This window comes from Notamacropus eugenii, chromosome 1 (genome assembly GCF_028372415.1).
Source record: "Notamacropus eugenii isolate mMacEug1 chromosome 1, mMacEug1.pri_v2, whole genome shotgun sequence".
NCBI classification, from domain to species: Eukaryota; Metazoa; Chordata; class Mammalia; order Diprotodontia; family Macropodidae; genus Notamacropus; species Notamacropus eugenii.
In genome coordinates this window covers 692,860,799-692,870,933 of record NC_092872.1, presented here as the reverse complement: position 1 = coordinate 692,870,933, position 10,135 = coordinate 692,860,799, and the positions used below count along the sequence as shown (strand labels likewise).

Below are 10,135 nucleotides of genomic sequence, written 5' to 3'. Positions count from 1 at the left end.
CTGGAGTGGTTTGCCATTTCCTTCTTAACATCATTTTATAGATGAGGAAACTAAGGCAAACAGGGTTAAGTGACTTGCCCAGGGTCATACAGCTGGTAATTGTCTGAGGCTAGATTTGGACTCATACTATTGTTCCAGCCACTGGCTCACCTAGCTGCCCTCTTCTGATTCCCCCAAACTGCTAGTGCCCTATCTCCCAAAGTCCTATCTTACAGGATTTCTGTGAGATCAAATGAGATAATATTTGCTTTCCCTTAGTACAGTACTTGGAAAATAGTAGGTACTTAATAAATGCTGGTTTCCCTCCCTTCACTTACCCAAGTACTTTGTGTTTAACTACTTTGTATTTATTCTCTTTATATTTACCCTGTATATCCTTATATATGAATTTGTTGTCTCTTTGAATATAGGATTTTTAAGAGAAGGGATTATTTCATTCTATGTATTTGCATTTCTGTCACCTAGCATAATGTCTGGTGCATAGTAGAGGCTTAATAAACACTTTTTGACTGATTGACATAGAACTTTAAGTTCTATAAAACATTTTCAGATTTCCTCACATCCACTATGAGGAAGATGACATGCATAATTTTATCCTCAATTTTTTGGTAAAATAATTGAGACAGAGAGTGTTTTGGGGGTGCTGACTTATTTAAAGTCACATAGCTAGTAAGTGACTAGCCTGGTACCTTTAAGGGGTGAGAGATGGAGCCATGAGTGCAGTGTGCTTTGGAAGGAGCCAGGTCTTGGTGAGTACCAAAAGAGTATGAGATGAAGATATCTAAAATGAAAGCAAGCTTGTTAATTATGGAACAGACATTGCAGAGCACTCGATGGGAGATTCAAGCAGAAATGGGATGGGATCCAGAAGGGCAGGGTTGGAGTGAATGGAGGTGAGAGACTGGGAAGGGAGTATTGTAGAGGGTAGCTGACTTCCCCTTTGGTGGCTAGGTATTTAGTATTGCAGGATAGAAAGTCTCTATTTTTATCATTTAGTACTGTTTAGTATTATTTAGATAAAAAATATATGCTTAGAATACTTATAGCATACTTAGATAGTTGGTCCTCAAGTTCAACCCTTTGAGAGAAACCAAACAGCACAGAACAATGAAGTTTGATTTCAGTCAAAGGAGATTACTTGAGGACCTAGAAGGCCACATGTGGGGTGGCGAGTTTCCCATACTGGCAATAGTTATGGTATATACTATACTTATAGCACACTTAGATAGTTATGGTATATACCATACTTATAGTACACTTAGTTATAGTATACTTAGTTATAGTATGCACTATCCTCATAGTAGAGTAGATAGTTATGGTATATACTAGTAGTATGCTTAGATACAAAGTATTATTATTTAGTATTACTTAGATAGAAGTAGCATCAGTTTTCTAGCCAAAGGGAATGAATCTGGGCAGAGGACCATTGGAAGAGACTTAGCTACCTGGGAAGGCAGTGTGAACAGCTTTGCTGATGATGGTAGGTGAGGAGGTTGCCCTATCCCTTGGAGTGTCTTGGCATCGCCTTCAGGCAGTGTTTTCGGAGGCAAGGTTCCTGCTCTCATGAGGCATGGTCTGGGAAAGAATCCAGATCTAATGTTCTTTCTAACTACATCATGCTATTTCTCCTTGGGACATGGGCACAGGAGGATGACCAAGCTAATAAGGAGATGTAAAGCTGTGTCTTAAAATTGAATGGAGTGCTTGGCTTTAGAGAGGTGTCTGTCCCTGGAGATGTTTGGGCAGAAGAGGAATGATCCCTATAGTGGGATGATGGAGAGGGACTTCTTGTTTAGGTATCACTTGGACCAGGTCTTCTTTCAGATTCCTCCCAACTCTAAGGTTCTATGATTTTGTAAACTAAGGAAGTTTAGCTTGGAGAAGAGAGGATTTAGGGTTCCTGCCTTTCAGTAAGGGTTGTCAGGTGGAAGAAACATTAGACTAAGAGTCAGGAGCAATGAATGTGTAGAAGAAGGGGTGAGCTGGGAAGTGTTTAACAACCAGCTCTCCAAGAAAAAAAGTACATATTGCACTTTGAAGTGCAATCTGTATTATTAGTATTTTTCTCCATAGCTTTTTAAAGTCTAGACAATCAACAAAGCAATTAATCAAATTCTGATTTATAGCATTTGCCAATTTCCGAGCACTGAAAATTAGTAATTGGCTCTCTCCACCTGGTCCAGGCTGGGTCCAGCATGCCTATGGGTGCAAACTATAAGGAAGCACGTTTTAGGATGGTATAGAAGAACTCCCAGATAGTCAGAGCTATTGAACAATAGAGTCGACTGTCTTTTAAGGAAATGAGCTCTCTGACACTGGAGGTATTCAAATCAAGGTTGTATGACAAACTGCTGGGGTTGTTGTAGGTGAGATGGTTTGAACTAGATTACTTCTGAGATCTCTTTCAATGAGGTCTCTCTCCTAGAGACTCTAATTCTGTTGCAAATTGAAGAATATAACTATTTCTCATTTTAAGTAGATTCTTATGAAGCAGCTAGATGGTATAGTGGTTAGAGCACTGAGACAAAGAGAGGTGGGGTCACACAGCTTAGGAAGTTGTTGAGATTGGATTTGAATTTAGGTCTTCCTGACTCCAGGTCCAGCACTCTACTTGCTGTATCCCCTAACTGCCCCACAGAAAGGGAAAACACAATTCTAGATTTCAGGGCTGAAGGGACCTTAACTCTGCCTACTTTTTGAGTCTTCTAGTTTGCTTTAAGTCTCCACTAAAATCTGTCTTTCACAGGAAGTCTTTCCCAACCCTTTTTCATTCTAGTGCCTTTCCCTGTTAACTATTCCCTGTTTGTTCCATATATAGCTTGTTTGTATATCTTTGTTGGCATGTTTTCTCCCCCATTTGATTGTGAACTTCTTGAGCATGGAGGCTATCTTTTGTTTCTTTTTGTATCCTCAATGCCTGGCACATAGTAGGTGCTTAATAAATGTTGCTTGATTGAACTATTCTAGCCCTCTCAAGTTACAGATGAGGAAACTATTCCCTAGGGACATGAAATGACTAGTACCTGCTAACATAGGGAGTAAGGGTCAGAGGTGGGATTTGAACTCAGATCAGCATCTCTAAACACCCCCCCCCTCCCAGAGGCAGTACTTGTTCCATCTCCCCAGGATGAAATCCCTGCCCAGTGCCTCCCGAGGGTAACTCCTCTCAGCTCCCCAGTCTCTGTAAAGCACTTTGTGCAGTGAGAAGGAAGAATCATTTCCCAATCATTTAGAAATGTGCCACCCAGGGACAGGCAAAGCAATTAGATTCCCATTGTGTACTTTCTTATGCTATCCCCAGACATAAGCTCAATTATTGTTCCATGAAAATAATATTTAAAACTTTATATTAAGTTTTGCTTCTTCTACTGATCTACGAATAGCTTTTCTTTTAGTTTGACATAAATTTCTCCATTTCCTAAAAAAATTACTGATTTATGTCTAGGCAGAGAAACCCCCTCCACGTCCAAAAACAGCTTAAGATGAATTGAATTCTACCGATTTCAGTTGTCAGGGCAATGCCCCAGATTTTTCATTTAGTTTGGTAAGAAATAGAATCTTTATCGTTTCACTTAACTGAGTCAATACTGCGTAGATGTCAGGAAAATGAGTCCTAATCCCTTACAAATAAATGACGGATGTCACGGTCTGTGTCTGTGAAAGGCAGATGTTTGTGAAACACATGGGATTCTTTGGAGTCTGCATGTTTCTCCATTCCATATATGATGTGGGGAGTAAAATGGATAGGGAAACCATTATTGGTTGGTTGGAGTAGGAGAGTCTGCTCTGTGTCATTTGGGGAGACCTGGAAGAGTTAATCCTCAACTCCTATCAGTGAAACCTCTTCCTCCCAAGTACAGAAAGTTCACCATTAGTTAAGACATTGAAAATCTTTGTTAAAATAACAGTACTCAACATTATACGAGCTCACATGATTATAATGCTTCCCCAAAGACAATCCTATGAGATGAATAATTTAAATTTTTTGTCATTGCAGATGAGGAAACTGAGGCTCACAGAGATAAAATGATTCTGTCTAAGGTAATAATTCTTAACATTTTTTGCATGTTATCCTTTCGGTAGTCTGGAAAAGCCTATGGATCCTTCTCAGAACGTTTTTAAATGTATAAAATTAAGGGCAATTAAGGGTAGAGCACTGGCCCTGGAGTGAGGAGGATCTGAATTCAAATCTAGTCTCCAAGTCTAGCTCTGTGACCCTAGGCAAGTCACTTAACCCTCATTTGCCTCCATTAAAAAAAGTGTGAAATTAGATACTGGAAGTCAATTATATTTATATACAGTAATGAAAATAATTTTCAGAAGCCAATTCATAATCCCCAGATTAAGAACCCCTGTTCTAAGGAAAGGGACATTCTAATTGTCCAACGCAGGTCTGGTGTTCAGCAACACAGGTCTTTCCTAAGACTCCAAATTCTGTGTGTTTCTTTTTTTCCCACAATGCCAGGCTAAATTGGAAATTTTACCTTGAGGGAAAAGCAAAGGAAACCATTATCATTTTCATTATGATTAGAGAGAAATAAACAGCTCTCTGGACATAGGATCAAGAAGACCTGAGTCAAAGCCTGCCCCAGATACTCAGCAGGAGTGTGACCCTTGGCAGGTCACTCTTTGTTTCCAGGTTTCCTCATCTGTATAGTGGGGATAATATTAGAACCTACCACATAGGTTTATTATAAGAACCAAACTTAACAGACTATGTGAAATGCTTTTCAAACTTGAAAGTTCTACGTTAATGTTAGTCATTAGCAGCAAGTGACAATTTAACTTAATTTAATTTATTGGATCGACTCTAGGAGAGGGCAAGATACCAAGGGGATATAGGACAGATAAATCTTTTGGGGTGACATGATGACATCAACATGTCACTGTTGTCTAAAGTACAAGGGTCATATATTCAATTAGAAATGTTATAGAGAGGGACAGTATTTCTTTTTATAAAGGCATATATGCGTCTCTGTGGCACAGAGGAATTTATTTTGTGATAGGTAAACTCACTTTCACTAACGTCTAAAGTGTCATTTTGACATGGGGTCTTTAAGGCTATCCCTAGGGATCCCAAACTGGTAAGTCCACCAAGCTGAAGTGCCTCCCATATGAGCCCAGGTATGCATTCCATGTTTGTTCTTCCAAGAGCAGCCTAGTTAATCTGGAGAAGGAGGAGGTTGATTGTCAGAACTTTGGCCCCAAGAAATCCAAGAAATGAATTTTTGGGGCACAGTAAAAATGACAAGGCCCATCTACTGTGGCAGAGAAGAGCTATGATCTTCATTCACAGAGTGATAACATTTAGAGCTAAAAGGAACTTAGGTTCATAGAATCTGGAGCCAGGAGGGCACTTCCTCTTCATTTTACAGAAAAGGAAACTGAGTCCATGAGAAAAAAAATAACTTGCCCAAGGTAGTGTAAATAATGGAGCTGGGGTTCAGTTTCAGGTCCTCGTTCTCCAGATCCCATGTTCTTTGTACTACATCGCCCTGGGTGAAAGGAAAATATGAAATGAGGGACTTACTTTGGCTGGAAGCAATCTCTTTTGTTTAAAGAATAAAACAACAACACAAAGATGAGTTGTGAGATTTTGGAGGTTTAAGTCAGCCCTCAGCTGCCTCTGGGGTTTGTCTTTCTGCCAACGATTTTCTTAGCCCAGGAGGGTGCCAGGATGGTGGTGGCATTTTCTTAAAAAAAAAGTCCAGAAGGAAGGTACAATGTTTCTCAAAGGAATTGTGTGAGTTTGTGTGTGTGTGTATGTGTGTGATCAGGTATTTGTGTGTAGAGATATTTATCTTGCTAAGTCATGGAGCCTGGCACCTCTTCTGTTTATCCAGCATCAAGGAAAACTTGGGTTTTAATATGTTTGGCTTCAAACAACCTTGTATTCTGACATACGGCACTGAGATCTGCCCTGAAATTAATGCTTTCAAGAAGCTCTTTGGCTGCTCCCTGAAAGAACCCCAGCCACTTCGTTTTATCTCCTCTGGGATTGTTAAATACCTTTGATTGGAAGTCAGTGGAGAAGATCAGGTGGAGGTTCAGAAATTCCTCTGCCTGAAGAGAACAGGATGCATTGTCTCTGGCTTGAATCTCCTCTGGTGAAAACTCCATTTGAGGTCTCCATGGAGGAGGTCTCTTCCCTTTGGGTAACCCTCCTGGGGATCTTATTTCCCAATCCTGGGAAAGCATGTCTTGGGCTAGGAAAGACCACAGCTTGTTGGAGTGGGTAAAGGGAAAGTTGCAAAGGTTGGGAATCAGTGACTTTGCTAAAACAAACTTGCTGAATGACCTTGGGTAGGTCACTTATTTTCCCAAGGCATCAGTTTCCTCCTTGAAAAAAGAATGTGTTGTAGGTATGGATAATTTTAGAGGTGTTTTCCAGCTCCTAGCTATCTGAGTCTTCTTATAAAGTGGGATAGATTCAGAAAGACATGAATGATAGGTTAAAATTGGGAGAGACTCTAGAAACCATTTAGGTCAATGCCTCCATTTTATAGGTAAGAAAATTAATACTCAGAGAGGCTGAGACTTGCCCAAGGTTCACACAGGAAATACAGAGCAGATGTGAGATTTAAATCTAGCTCTTAAGATTTTGAAAGACTACTCTTTTTGTTGTACCACACTCTCATGTTGGTCACTACTCTGATTTTCCCAAATGTGGAAATTTGCCCCAGTGTATGGACAAGTAACTTAGGGAATTAATGTATGTAAAGCACATTGCCAGCCTTAACACACTGCCAGTTATTAGGGAGGGGGAATGGACTGGTGTAGAGTGACCTCTGGTGATGTTGTACTTAGAGGTTTTATGATTGTAATTCTTTGCTTTGCCATTTCTGACCTATGTCTCTGTCTTTAACTGTCTTTCTTTTTCTCCTCTCTCTCCCCTATATGCTAGAATTTAGAACTGGAAGGTATTTTAGTGGCCATCACATTAAACTCTGATTTTACACAGGAGGAAACTGAGGCCCAGAGACCTTGTGACTTGTCCAAGTTTACCCAGGAAGCAAGTAGAAGAACTGGAGTGTTTGACTTTACTCCCTTGGCTTTGGAGATAGTGGAGTGTGTGTGTGTGTGTGTGTGTGTGTGTGTGTGTGTGTGCATGCGTACGTGTACACTTTTTGAACTGAAGGTGAATGACATTAGTGGATGAGTACAATAACCTACAATCATTCTGATACCATTTCAGGCATTGTAGTGACCTGTGTTGGGGTCCTAGTCCCTTTCTAGGTTCTAAGTTCATGAAGGCAGAGGCCACATGCTAGCTCAGCTTTGTACCCAAGTCACCTATTTCCCAGCGCAAGGGGTTGCCCACAGAAGGCAAAGGAAGACTGAGATATTCTAGGCTTGGAGGATGCACAGAGGTGGAAGGGGCAGGATGAGATCATTAAAAAGCTGTCCAGGATGACTGATATGTGTACAATGCAAGAAGGGGAGGGGCCAGTGAGTGCTGGACCTGGGGTCAGGAAGACCTGCCTCAGACACTTACTAGCTCTGTGACCCTTGGCAAATCAGTTACATTCTTTTAGCTTTGGTTTCCTCATTTGTAAAATGAAGATAATAATAACAGGGAGAACTGAATGAGATAACCTATATAAAGAGCCTTGAAAACCTTCAAGTGCTGTATAAATGCTACTATTAGTAAGAAAAACCCCAAATGGGATCACCAGAGTCAGAAATGACTGAACAGCAACATTAAAATAATAAAGTCAGCTCTCTGGGACCTTAAACACTCTAGAAAGAACTTCTATTTTATCCTAGAAGCAGCCAGTGAAGATTCTTGAGCAGGGCAGTGACTGTCAGAAGATTTTTTTTGCAGCTGTGTGGAGAATGGATTGGAAAGAGAAGAGATGGAAACAGGGAGACCAACTAGGAGGTTATTATAATAGTCTAGAAGAGACATGATGAGAATCTCAACTAAAATAGTAGTTCTGTGAATAGAGAGTCTGGATGTAAAAGATATATAACATGGGTTAGAGGTTATGACAAAGGCCAATATGATTTTTTAAACTGATCATTATTAAGCTAAATATGAATAGTTTTTGATGAGCAATTATTTTCTCTAATAGAGTAGATGCAGAATACACTTGGTTATAGTATCCTTCCTTTTCTGTTCTGGGTAAATTAGTTGGTTAGCTTCCTACAGAGAAAAAGGGTCAAAGTGGCTTAATTTTTATTCTGTAAGATACACTAATTCTCATTCGGTCTTTACTGTAGCTTTGTCAGTGGTCCATGGGAGGGGCGGGAGGGAAAGTATTACTGTGCCTCCCCCACCTCTGTCCCCTGTTGTAGAGTTCTTGGGCACCCCAAGTTCCCAGAAGAATGTGTCCTAGGAAAGACCTGGAGTCTAACTGTTCCAGATGCCAACCCGTAAATTCCAACCCCGCTGGTCCTCACGAGTGGGAAACTGTATCCTTTGTTAGAATGTTCCCCTGGAAAGAATGGTTTGCATTAAGTCTGGGCAGCCAGGAGGTGGGAGGGGCTTTGCTTCTCCTCTCTCCCCTCCCCATTCCCTTCTCCCCTTGGTTTATCCATCTAGTTAAGCTCTACTTTGCGGGTCAACTCTGAGGGAGTCAGAGGGAGGGTCTGAAAGGGATTTTGGCCCAATGTGTGGCAACTGGAGAGCCTTTACACTGAACTTATAATAATAAAATGGAGATTTCAGATTTCAGCAGTTCAATGCTTCTCTGGAGCAGGCAGACCAAAGCCAGCTTTTGACTTGTTTCTTTAGCTGAGAGCAGGGGAAGCTGGAAGGGAAGGCAGGCTTTTGGCCAGAGATGCAGCTCACAAACCACAGGCATTTTATTGAGTGCAGAGAAATGATTTTGATGGGAGTGGGGGAAGGGGGAAGCACACACACACACACACGTACACGTACACGCACACACACATACACACACAAAACCAGCCCCCCATTTCTACGCATAAAGCACAATCGATGGTCTCTTTTCCAGTCTTCTTTTCAAATCTTATCTCCCCTCCCCTACCCTGAGAAGAACCAGGAGGCAAAGCTGATGGAGAGGGCTGATAATGCTGGCACAGTTGGCATAGACTTTCCTAGCAGGGTGTGAAGTTTCCTTCTTAGCCTCTGCTGTTTCATCTTGGCTCTCCATGGTGAGTCCAGTAAGCAGAGGAACCTCCAAAAGTGAGACTTCCTGGGAGAAATGACCTTTTATACCTCAGATCCCAGCATCCCCAAATGCCAAGCTTTTAAAGGAACTTGGAACCATTCAAACAAGCCTTTTTGGCCACTGGCCTCTGAGGCCTCCCACTGATGCTTTGCACATGTTCCTTTCCTTCCTCTCTTCTCCCTCTCCAAGACATATCCCCCACCCCAATTTCTTTTAATCAGTACTAAAAGTCAGCTCTACTCCCCCCACTCCCCAGACCATCAATATTTGCAAGTATCTGTGTGGATTTCATAGAATCACAGAGCTAGAATGCAAAAAAATTGCTTGATCTCTGTTTCCTCAGTTTGCTCATTTGTAAAATGAATCTCTAATTTTCCTTCTATATGTGAATCCTATTAAGGCTGTCCCTCCCTTCTCCCTCCCAGTTTCTCAGTTCATAATCATCTCCTTCCTCTTCTGGACCACCTCCAGCCTCCTAAGGAACTAGCCAGAGAGGTCAGTTTCCACTATGGCCCCTCCAGCTTTGAAATTCCATCTGGTCAGGGAAACTTTTCCAGCCCAGATTTCTCCCAAGTCCTGCAACCCTCCCACACACATCCATAGATTTACCTATAGTTCCTGACAGTCATTCCAGGCTTTATGGTCTTTGTAGCTGATACATTCCCCAACTCCCAATCCCCCAAAGGGGGCTGAGATCCTTCTCTCCTTTCCATTCCCTTCCCCTCTCCACTTCCCTTGCTTAGAACTAAAAAGATGGAGTGGGCTGGACCAGACATGCTTTACACATTTTAGTTCCAACTTCCCCTAAACCCAAAGAAACCCTTCTGATGGACCACCAGGGGGCACTGTGGTCACATGGGTACTACTTTCTCAGCCAAGTGTGGAGGCCACAGGATCCAGGGTTTCCATGATGTTAAGAGTCAGAAGAGGTCTTAGAATTTGATGAACTCTAAATGCTTGTCGAATTGTGGAGTCATTCTTTATTCTGTGCTGTGCAT

At 41.5% G+C, this 10,135-nt stretch overlaps 1 long non-coding RNA gene across 1 annotated transcript in view; it reads left to right on the top strand.

Moving 5' to 3' along the window:
* Positions 1–3,995: 3,995 nt before the first annotated feature.
* The window catches only part of LOC140521187 (uncharacterized), a 195,434-nt gene continuing 189,294 nt past the window's right edge, over positions 3,996–10,135 (top strand). Inside the window, exon 1 of the long non-coding RNA XR_011972826.1 lies at positions 3,996–4,041. This is a non-coding gene — a long non-coding RNA (uncharacterized lncRNA). The remainder of the gene's footprint in view (positions 4,042–10,135) is intronic.